Here is an 11,301-nt window from a genome sequence, read left to right as displayed (position 1 = left end):
CCCAGGCTCTAACTCAATTGTCTTTGGGATTAATTGGATCTTTGCTAGAAAATGTGGGTCAAAATTTTACTTTTAATATAAAAAACAATTGTATATAAATCATACACAAATAATACCTCTATTTTATTTCATCAAAAGCAATTACATGTCTTTTTCCATTACATATTTGTACAAACTAGTGTTTACAACAAACTACATCTCAAATGTAAAACTACTAGTTCATCTCTCATGCCCGAAATCACCACGCTATCCAATCTCAGTCACGCTCTCTTTGACCCTGATCCTGTCCCACCTGTTGTCATGCACACATACAGACACAACAACAGTTGGATACTCCGGTGAGAACAAATCCCAATAGAAAACATGTATACATGCATGTTATGCAAATAAATACACAATCATAATACATGAATTAGTAATACATGAATCAAATGTAAATACAGATAACACTCTTCGAATCTTGTTCTTTAACTCGACTCATATCTAAGTCTAGGGATCCCGGTGTGAATAAAACGTAACAATCTCCCACCTACTCTCCCAATCGGAGTGGCGGTACGTCTTATTCCCGGACTTCGGTCCTCTCTGTATCGAATATCTACAATAGGAGTCGATCTTATCCTACGTACGTCGATATCACCGAACATCCGGTATCTTGGCATATCTGCCAACGACTCACCTATCTCATGTGCATTGCTATACTCTATAAACAAGGCATAACCATATCAAATTATAAACATTCTAGTATGTGATTTTGGGAAACTCAAATTGGATCTAATTCGAGTTGTGTCTTCCCGAATCAACATTGAATTATACCTTTCCGGGTTCAATCTTTGTCGATGTCGAAGTCTTGACGTCGAAGCTTGTCGATATCAATCTGAAAAGGCAATGTCGAATAACACAATATCAATCAATAACTCAACCAATACATGTACGTATCAATATGTAGAACCCGTAACTTAGACTACGTATAAACCATGCATAGTTCTAGTATTTAAATTAAAATGATTTTTGTTGCATGAGTATTTAAAGTTAATTATTTTATTATTTCATTTCAGTAGTTTTAATTTTATTCTTTCAGTTATTTCAGTGAGGCCGGAATGGAGTTGGAGTTTAGAGATAAAATTTAAGATTTAAAAATCATTTCCAGAATTTATTTTAGCTAGCAAGTAAGTTAATTTAAGTTAATAAGGAAGTTCAAGGAATTATTTAAATTACTCGAGGTGAGTAGGAAATAAGTTCACTTAAGTTTCTTAATTAAGGGGTTAGTTCACTAAATTAATTAAGGGATAGGTAAGGCTCTTAAGGTATTAAAATTTATCAACTAAACAACATTTTCCCTTCATTTTTATTGTGTAAATTCGGCCACCCTTAATTGATTAAGCATTGATATGCCAACTCACCCTTTGACCCATTATTTGTTATTTTAGCATGCTAACCTTTTAATTATTAATCAACCTTAATTAATTAATTATTAAGCTTTATCCTAGTCTAGATTTGCATGAGAGAATCGGCCACTCATTCTAGATCCATCCAAGAAGCCATTTGATATCAACCAATTCAAATTTCAAAATGAGGGAGACTTGGTCTTGATTTGTCCCTTATATTTTGCACCCATCTCCCTCACTCCCCTAACCATTTCCCCATCTCCCTAATCTCAAAAATCAGAGCCATTTCAGAGTAGAAAACCGTGGGTTGCATAGCTAGACACAAGAGAAAAAATTCAGTAACAAGCTAGGTAGCAAAACGCTCCACTCCTCCACGCCGGATCGTCTCTTCTTTTCATTTTTCTTTCAAACGAAACAAGGCATGCATATATTCTTCCTTGACTCTTCAATCAAGTCCTAATACCATTTATTTTCATTACATGATCATGTTTTATTAAGCAAAAACCGAATTACATCAAGAATTTTTCAGAAAATAAGAATGCAGAATTTTCGATTTTCATGATGCTCTTCACGGGTTCTCTTGTTTTGATGTTTCAGTTGGATGGCTCGACTCCAGGCTCACTAGGCTACATCTAGACACATACTAGGGTGTGTCAAGACCATGTTGGTCCATTCAAACAAACCCCATGCATGAGGAAATCCGAAAATGACAGCAGCTTTCCATCGGTATCATTTTGTGCTATAAAAATTCGATTTTTGCTGTCAAGGGGAAAGGATCTGATCTTGGCTGCCCTAAGGGCCTATAGCCATGGTTAGATCAATTCCATAGCATGTCTATGACGTGACTAAGTTGCCCTTTTGGTGGCTTGGTCCATGGTGAATCGGTTTTTAATTAAAACGCTAGAGCAGCCCAGCCCCCTTCGGCTTCTTCCTTTGTGCAGCATGTGTGGTTCGGTTTTGGTGGTTTGGTGTGGATCTTGGTTGGCCTATGGCCTGTAGCCACGGTTCATACCATGCCCCTAGATATCTAGATTGTGTCATGGTCAATCAAATGGCCATTGGAACGATTCGTGACATCCAAACAAAAGCAATGCATCCTACGTGCAGAATTTGTTCTCGGTTGGAACGTTCGGTTGTTTGCTAGTGTGGTTCGAATTGTGGCTGGCCTAGGGCCCTTAGCCATGGTTCGAATCATTCCTTGGGACGTTGGTAAGAGATTCTGGTCGGTGGTTCAAGCCCCAATGGCCATTAGCCTCGCAAACGACGCAAGCAAACCAAGCACAGCTGCTGTATTTTTGGACAGCAACTTGCTGTGACGGTTCAGTGGCTCGTTCGAGTTCTCGGTTGATTTTTAGCCTATGGACTTGGACTGGACAGTGCCTCTTTGAGTTCGGAAGGTAATGTTTTTGACCGTTCATCATTCGGATCATTTTTGAGGTCGTACGAGAATTTACGGTGCGATGTGCCAAATTGACTCTCGAAAGAGCGTTTCTTGTTTTGGCCTCCATTCACCTAGATTTCGGCCCTCACCATTTTAGGGGCATTATTTTATCATTTTAGGCGTATTTTAATCATGACTACATGACGGTTCAGTGTTGGTTCGGGTTGGTTCGGAGTCATGATTAAATACAAAGTCGGTAGGCGTAATTGTCACATTTTAGAATGTTATTGCATAGTTTGGTCCCATAAATCTATTGCATATTTTTCATGATATATTTAGGTTGCAGCGAGCCTGGGAGCGATCCAATCCATGCAGTAAATTATTTCAGGATATTTAATTGTGCCATTTAATTATATTACGTGCATAAATATATAAAATGTTCATTTTTGAGATTATGCGATATTGCTTGTGGCCATTTCACTATCATTGGATTATTGCTAAATCCGGTCGCCAGTTACCCGTCAGTTGAGTTTGTTTCACCCAGTATACTGTGGCTACAGTCTGATCAGACGTTTACTATTTTATCCGGTCGCCAGTTACCGGTCATGGGAGCATTTTATTATCCGGTCGCCAGTTACCGGTCAGTTTCAGTGCAGGGGCCACTTGCGTATACAATAATCTCACCAGGAAAATTATTACAGGCTATATCAGTACAGAGCTCCAAGGAGCAAACATTTTTCACGATGATATTTTCAGTTCAGTTATGCACGTATTATAATGCCTCATGACACGACACTTTTACGATATGCCTCATGACACGACATTTTTATTCCATGAAATTTTACTATAGTATTTACTCGTTATTTACGATATATGCATGTTGAGTCTTTAGACTCACTAGACTTGATTGTTGTAGGTGATGATGATGCCGGGGCCGAGGGCGGGGACCAGTAAGCAGGCTCGAGTCGGCAGTAGTAGGACCCGAGGACCTCAGTTCAGCATTTATTTTTAATTGATGGCTCAAACGTTTTAATTATTTTTGGAAAAACTTTTTACTGTTATTTCAAAAATGTTAATTCTTCCGCTGCCACATTGAACATCAAACTTTATTTATCAGTTCAGTTATGAATGAGGCAATTTTAATTATTTAAAAAGAAAAATTTTAAATTTTCCGCAAATTTCCAAGTAAGGATTTTAGGCCTTTACACAATATTCATTCCCGGTACATTTCGACGGCATAACGGCGTAATTTCGCGATACCGGTCAACTCAAACACCAATAATCAATAACAATAACTCATAATTCTCATCATAAGACAATCTACCATGCTGGAACCTGCACAATCTCTTACACATATATGCTGAAAAATCGTAATAATCGCATACGGTAACATTTCTTCGATCCGGTTTCAATTCTACATATCTCAACATATCAAGAACACATAATAGAAATCAAATTCTGATTTCTCTCAACATCTCAACTTCAAAACATGCTGAAATGTAGCAATACTTACTTCCTTTGATAGTTTGTAACAAGAGAAGCACAAATATAAGCTCGATCGAAAATCGGACTGTTAGATTCTTGCTTGAGTAGAATTCTTGTACATGAACCTTAAAGATCCTAAGCTCTCGGTTCTTCCTCCTGAAATTCTGAATGAAGGAATGTATTACAACTCATATATATATCTTGCATGGTGAGGGCAAATGGCTTATTCTTTGTTCAACACGTCTCGCGCATATGCGCGACATCACTCGGCGCATATGCGCGAGACAATATTGTCTCGGCGCGTGTCATGCACAATGCCTCGCGCATATGCGCGCCCTCAATCGGCGCATATGCACGAGGTCCTTCAAATTTCTTCACAACTCTCGGGTACCCTCGCGCATGTGCACCAATTTCTGTCGCGCATATGCGCGAGGTGTTCTGCCCATTTCGCGCATATGCGCCCGGTCTGGTCGCGCATATGCGCGAGACTCATTCCTCGCACAAAATTTCAACTTCTTTCCGGCTCCCCCCGGTCTGATCCGTTCTATCTATAATCACATTAATTAATTAACGAATCATTTCAGATTACCATACTCAAATCCTCGGGCCTTACATTTCTCCCCTCCTTAGACACGATTTCGTCCCCGAAATCACAGGCAATCAAATCATATCAATAAGAAGGTATAACAGAAAGGCTATATAGAAGACTTACATCAGTAAAATAATCCTGGGAACTTCTGTCTCATATCTACTTCAGTCTCCCAAGTAGCTTCTTCGATGTCATGACGACTCCATTGGACTTTCACCAGTGGAATAGTCTTCGTTCTGAGTTGTTTGGCCTTCCGATCAATAATCTAAATCGGCTGCTCAAAATAGCTCAAAGTCTCATCGAGTTCAGCTTCATCCGGCTGAAGAATATGAGAAGTATCTGGCAGATATTTCCGTAGCATCGACACATGAAAGACATCATGTATCCCAGATAGCGAAGGAGGAAGAGCAAGTCGATATGCACGATCACCAATCTTCTCAAGAATTTCGTATGGACCGATGTATCTAGGAGACAATTTCCCACGTTTTCCAAACCTGACAATGCCTCTGAAAGGAGAAATCTTCAAAAATACTCTGTCTTCTTGTTCAAATACTAACGGTCGACGACGTACATTCGCATACTTGGCTTGTCTATCCTGCGCCGTCTTCATTCTTTTCTGGATCAGTTTTACTTTCTCATTCATTTCACAAATCATATCAGGCCCAGGTTCTGGTACTTCATATATATCATCCCAATACAGAGGAGATCTGCATTTCTTGCCATATAATGCTTCAAACAGTGCCATCTCGATGCTCGTCTGATAGCTGTTGTTGTACGAGAATTCACAAAGTGGTAATGAATCTTGCCAACTAGTGCCAAAATCTAACACTACAGCTCTCAGCATATCCTCCAGTGTCTGGATAGTCCGCTCTGACTGTCCATCGGTCTGAGAATGATATGCAGTACTCAGGTGCAATGTCGTACCTAAAGCCTGCTGTAAGCTGTGCCAGAAATGTGAAGTAATCGGGGATCACGATCTGATACGATAGATTTCGGCACACCATGCAATCTGAATACCTCTCGGACATATATCTCTGCCATCTGATCATGTCGGTACTTCATTCTGTATCGAATAAAACACGCTGATTTGGTCAATCTGTCAATCACGACCCAAATCGCATCACAGCCCCGGGATGATCGTGGTAACTTCGTAACAAAATCCATGGAAATGTGATCCCATTTCCATTCGGGAATAGATAAGCTCTGAAGTAAACCTCCGGGTTTCTTCCTCTCAGCCTTCACCTGTTGGCAATTCAGGCACTTAGATACAAACTCTGCAATGTCTGATTTCATTTGTTTCCACCAAAACTGTATCTTCAGATCATTGTTCATTTTTCTGCCATCAGGATGAATACTGAACTGACTACAGTGTGCTTCTGATAAAATCTGTTGTTTCAAATCTGAAACATCTGGCACTACAAGACAGTTATTCACATACAAAAATGATCATGTACCTGATACTCTGACTGACGTCCTGTTCTGACCATCTCAATCGATTTCTGAACCTTCTGATCATTTTTCTGTGCTTCTTTAATGCGAACAATCAAATCTGGTTCCATTTGAATCGTAGCAAGTCGCAATGGTCTATTATCTGTATCAAATGCTAATCCAGACAAACACCAATCTTCAATCAAATTTGAAATACCTATCGTCGATAAGGATAGAGCACATACCTTTCGACTCAAGGCATCGGCTGCTGCATTAGACTTCCCTGGATAGTACTTGATTTCACAATCGAAATCCTTCAACAAATCGAGCCATCTACGCTGTCTCATATTCAATTCTGACTGCGAAAACAGGTATTTCAAGCTCTTGTGATCCGAGTAAATTTCAAATTTCTCGCCACAGAGATAGTGTCGCCATATCTTCAGTGCAAACACAATGGCCGCCAATTCAAGATCATGAATTGGGTAACGAGTCTCGTGTGGCTTCAACTGTCTCGCGGCATATGCAATCACATGTCCTCGCTGCATAAGAATACATCCTAGCCCTCTGTGAGATGCATCACAATATACAACAAAACCACCCGTACCTGAAGGGATAGTCAACACTGGAGCACTGGTTAATCTTTTCTTCAACTCCAGGAAGCTAGATTCACAAGCCTCCGACCACACAAACGGAGCATTCTTCTGAGTTAGCTGTGTAATCGGCTTTGTAATACTGGAAAAATCTTTGATAAATCGCCGGTAATAGCCTGCTAGACCCATGAAACTGCGAATCTCGGGCACTGATGTCGGTCTCGGCCAAGAAATCACCGCCTCAACCTTACTGGGATCAACAGATATACCACCTTCGGATATAATATGCCCCAGAAATACAACCTGTCTCAACCAAAACTCGCATTTCGACAGTTTAGCATATAATTTCTCAGCCCTCAAAATTCCCAACACAGTTGTCAAATGCTCAGCATGATCAGTCCTATTCTTTGAATATATCATAATGTCATCAATAAATATAATCACAAAATCGTCAAGGTACTTCTGGAAGATACGGTTCATCAGGCCCATAAATACAGCTGGAGCATTCGTTAAACCAAATGGCATGACAATAAATTCAAAATGTCCATACCTGGTTCTAAATGCTGTCTTCGATATATCAGAATCTCGGACCCTCAGTTGGTGATACCCAGATCTCAGATCGATCTTGGAATATACAGAAGAACCTTGCAACTGATCAAATAAATCGTCGATACGAGGCAATGGGTATTTGTTCTTTACCGTTGCTTTATTCAGTTGCCGATAATCGATGCAAAGTCTCATCGAACCATCATTCTTTCGAACAAACAGTACCGGAGCACCCCAAGGAGACACACTCGGTCTAATGTAGCCCTTGGCCAATAAATCTTCGAGTTGTTCCTTCAATTCTTTCAATTCAATGGGTGCCATTCTATAGGGAGTTCGAGATATAGGAACGGTACCTGGTAGGAGATCGATACTGAAATCTACCTCTCGGACTGGAGTTAACCCTGGAATCTCATCTGGGAATACATCCACAAACTCGCATACCACCGACAGATCTGCCAATACTGGGCTCGATTTCAGTAGATCTACTGAATATACAAGGAACCCCTCTGCTCTTTTCTGCAACAATCGACTCATAAACAACATAGATATCAAGGGAATCCGAGCTCTGGAACCTTTACCGTAGAATTTCCACTCATCAGCCATCTCTGGTCTGAATCTGACAATCTTCTGGAAACAATCTACAGTGGCTCTGTACTTGTTTAACATATCGATACCGACAATACAATCAAAATAAGACAATCCAAGCACAACACAGTCTAACTCGATCTCATTACCTTCAAACTGTAGCATGCAATGTCTAACCGATGTCACTGATATCAAACTACTCCCCAACGGAGAAGAAATAGACACTACGGCAGATAATGACTCGACAGGTAAAGCATGCATTAATGCAAAGCGCTCAGAAATGAAGGTATGAGATGCATCCGTATCTATCAATACATAAGCAGGATAACCGCAAAGAAAACAGTTACCTGCTATCACATCGTCTGGTGCATCATGGGCCTGCTCTTTTGTCAGTACAAATACTCGAGCCTGCTGTCTGGGAGGTTGGCTCACAGTCTGGCTCCCTCCTGGCCTCGACTGGGAATGTGCAGGTGGCGGCTGGAAGGAATGGACAGATGATGCTTGCCTCTCAGGCTGAGGTACTGATGCAGATGATCCTACACCCTGAGATCGCTATGACCCTCTCTGTGGACAGACTCTGGCGAAATGTCCTTGCTATTTGCAGATATTGCATCGCCCAACCACTCCCTGACACTGATCTGTAGGATGTCTGCCTCCACAAGTACTGCAATACACCCATGTATAATCTGAACTCTGGCCAGGACCCCTCTGTCGTGACCCACCTGAGCTTGGTGAACTGTTACCCGACTTCTTGAACTGTTTTCCTCGGGCTTTCAGTTGATCTTTCTTACCACTGCTACTACCACCACTCTCGAATCTAGGAGGAGGTTGAAATGAGGGCTGTGGTGGTCTTGGAATCGGAGCAGCATACGAAAGTCCTCGTTGCTTAATCAGTCCCGCTTCCGCTCCCTTAGCTCGATTCAAGGCATCTGCAAAGTTGTTCGGTCTGCCGGTATTCACCAGGGTAAAGATATCAGGATTCAAGCCATTGATAAACTGATCTGCAATGGCCTCGTCATTTTCTGCAATGTGAGGAGCAAATCGGAGCAATGTCGAAAACTTTGCCACATATTCTTCGATGTTCAGCTGTCCCTGTCACAAATTGGCAAACTCGGCACCTTTATCCATTCTGTAGGACACTGGGAAGAAGCGTTGATAGAACTGTGCTTTAAAAACTTTCCAAGTGATCTCTGTGCCACGATGCTCCAACGCTCTCTTTGTGGTAAACCACCAATTCTTTGCTACTTCATGCAGTTGATGGCCAATTAACTTTACTCGTCGCTCATCGGTATAGTCAAGGGACTCAAATAACATCTCGATGTCATCTAACCAGCTTTCGCACTCAATAGCTCTCTCAGTACCTTTCAGGGTCGGCGGTTTGAAGGATTGAAATCATTTCAGTAGTGTCTCCATCGGTGTTGCAGTAACATCCATCGGATCGTTGGAAGTACTGCCCTGTTCTGGTACCGGACGCACAGGCACTGCTGCTCTTTGAGGAGGCATATCTTATTATCAAATGGATTAGTACACAATCTATACAATCTGTCTCAATCCTCCTCTGATCATATACCTCTGATCCAGAATCGGTTCTGATTCATTTTATTCTTAATACATGTCGCAATCAATCAGATAAACAAGTAAAAATGTATTACTGCAAGAAACATGCTTTCATATATAACATATGTAAATCAACATACAATTAATAGCATGATAGCATCATCAAAGCAAGGAAGATGACTCGATCTACCCTGCTCATTCACTTCTATTCCAGTCTACAGAACCTACTGCTCTGATACCACCTGTTGTGGGGACCCGGGCTCTAACTCAATTGTCTTTGGGATTAATTGGATCTTTGCTAGAAAATGTGGGTCAAAATTTTGCTTTTAATATCAAAAACAATTGTATATAAATCATACACAAATAACACATCTATTTTATTTCATCAAAAGCAATTACATGTCTTCTTCCATTACATATTTATACAAACTATTGTTTACAACAAACTACATCTCAAATGTAAAACTACTAATTCATCTCTCACGCTCGAAATCACAACGCTATCCAATCTCAGTCACGCTCTCTTTGACCCTGATCCTGTCTCACCTATTTTCATGCACACATACAGACACAACAACAGCCGGATACTCCGGTGAAAACAAATCCCAGTATAAAACATGTATACATGCATGTCATGCAAATAAATACACAATCATAATACATGAATCAGTAATACATGAATCAAATGTAAATACATATAACACTCTTCGACTCTTGTTCTTTAACTCGACTCATATCTAAGTCTAGGGATCCCGGTGTGAATAAAAAGTAACAATCTCCCACCTACTCTCCCAATCGGGGTGGCACTACGTCTTATTCCCGGACTTCGGTCCTCTCTGTATCGAATATCTACAATAGGAGTCGATCATTTCCTACGTACGTCGATATCACCGAACATCCGGTATCTTGGCATATCTGCCAACGACTCACCTATCTCATGTGCATTGCTATACTCTATAAACAAGGCATAACCATATCAAATTATAAACATTCTAGTATGTGATTTTGGGAAACTCAAATTGGATCTAATTCGAGTTGTGTCTTCCCGAATCAACATTGAATTATACCTTTCCGGGTTCAATCTTTGTCGATGTCGAAGCTTGTCGATATCTGAAACATCTCCTCCTTTCGTTTTCTTAAAAAGTACTAGAAAATTTTTTTTTTCCTCGTAATTAAATATACTTATGTACAAACGTTTTAAAATACCTTGTCACCATTTTTAAAATAAAACATCCTACTAGTGCTTGAAAATCCAAAGAGAGAAGTCAAACATGAAATCGTAAATCATTTACCAAACCTAAAAAGCCATAATTATTTGAAAAGTGTAGCCCATACTACCTCACAAAAATCTCTCAAAATCATAAAGTAAAATGTCGTAGAAATCTTTAACTTAAAGCGATAAACTTAAATGCGGAAATAGAAGCGCTGGTCCTCGGGTTATGTGCACCGACAGTCCAGCAAGTCACCCGTCAAGACCTCCAATATCATTGCTATCAATCCCACCTGCATCAACACACCTAGTGAGTCTAAAGACTCAACACGTCCTATCTTTGGTAACAAGTACTACGTAATACAGTTATCATATAACGGTGAAAAATACTTGTACTGAAAATATCATTTTCATGAAGTTGCATAAATATTTCCATGATGCATAAAACTTTAAACATGAACATTTTCATAAAATACCTTTTCATGACATGCAACCATAAACCTTAACTTTTTCCTTTTTTCCTCAACATGACATGACATAAAACA

Source organism: Primulina tabacum, chromosome 17 (assembly GCF_025594145.1).
Source record: "Primulina tabacum isolate GXHZ01 chromosome 17, ASM2559414v2, whole genome shotgun sequence".
Taxonomy (NCBI): Eukaryota; Viridiplantae; Streptophyta; class Magnoliopsida; order Lamiales; family Gesneriaceae; genus Primulina; species Primulina tabacum.
Note: the sequence above shows the minus strand (reverse complement) of the source record.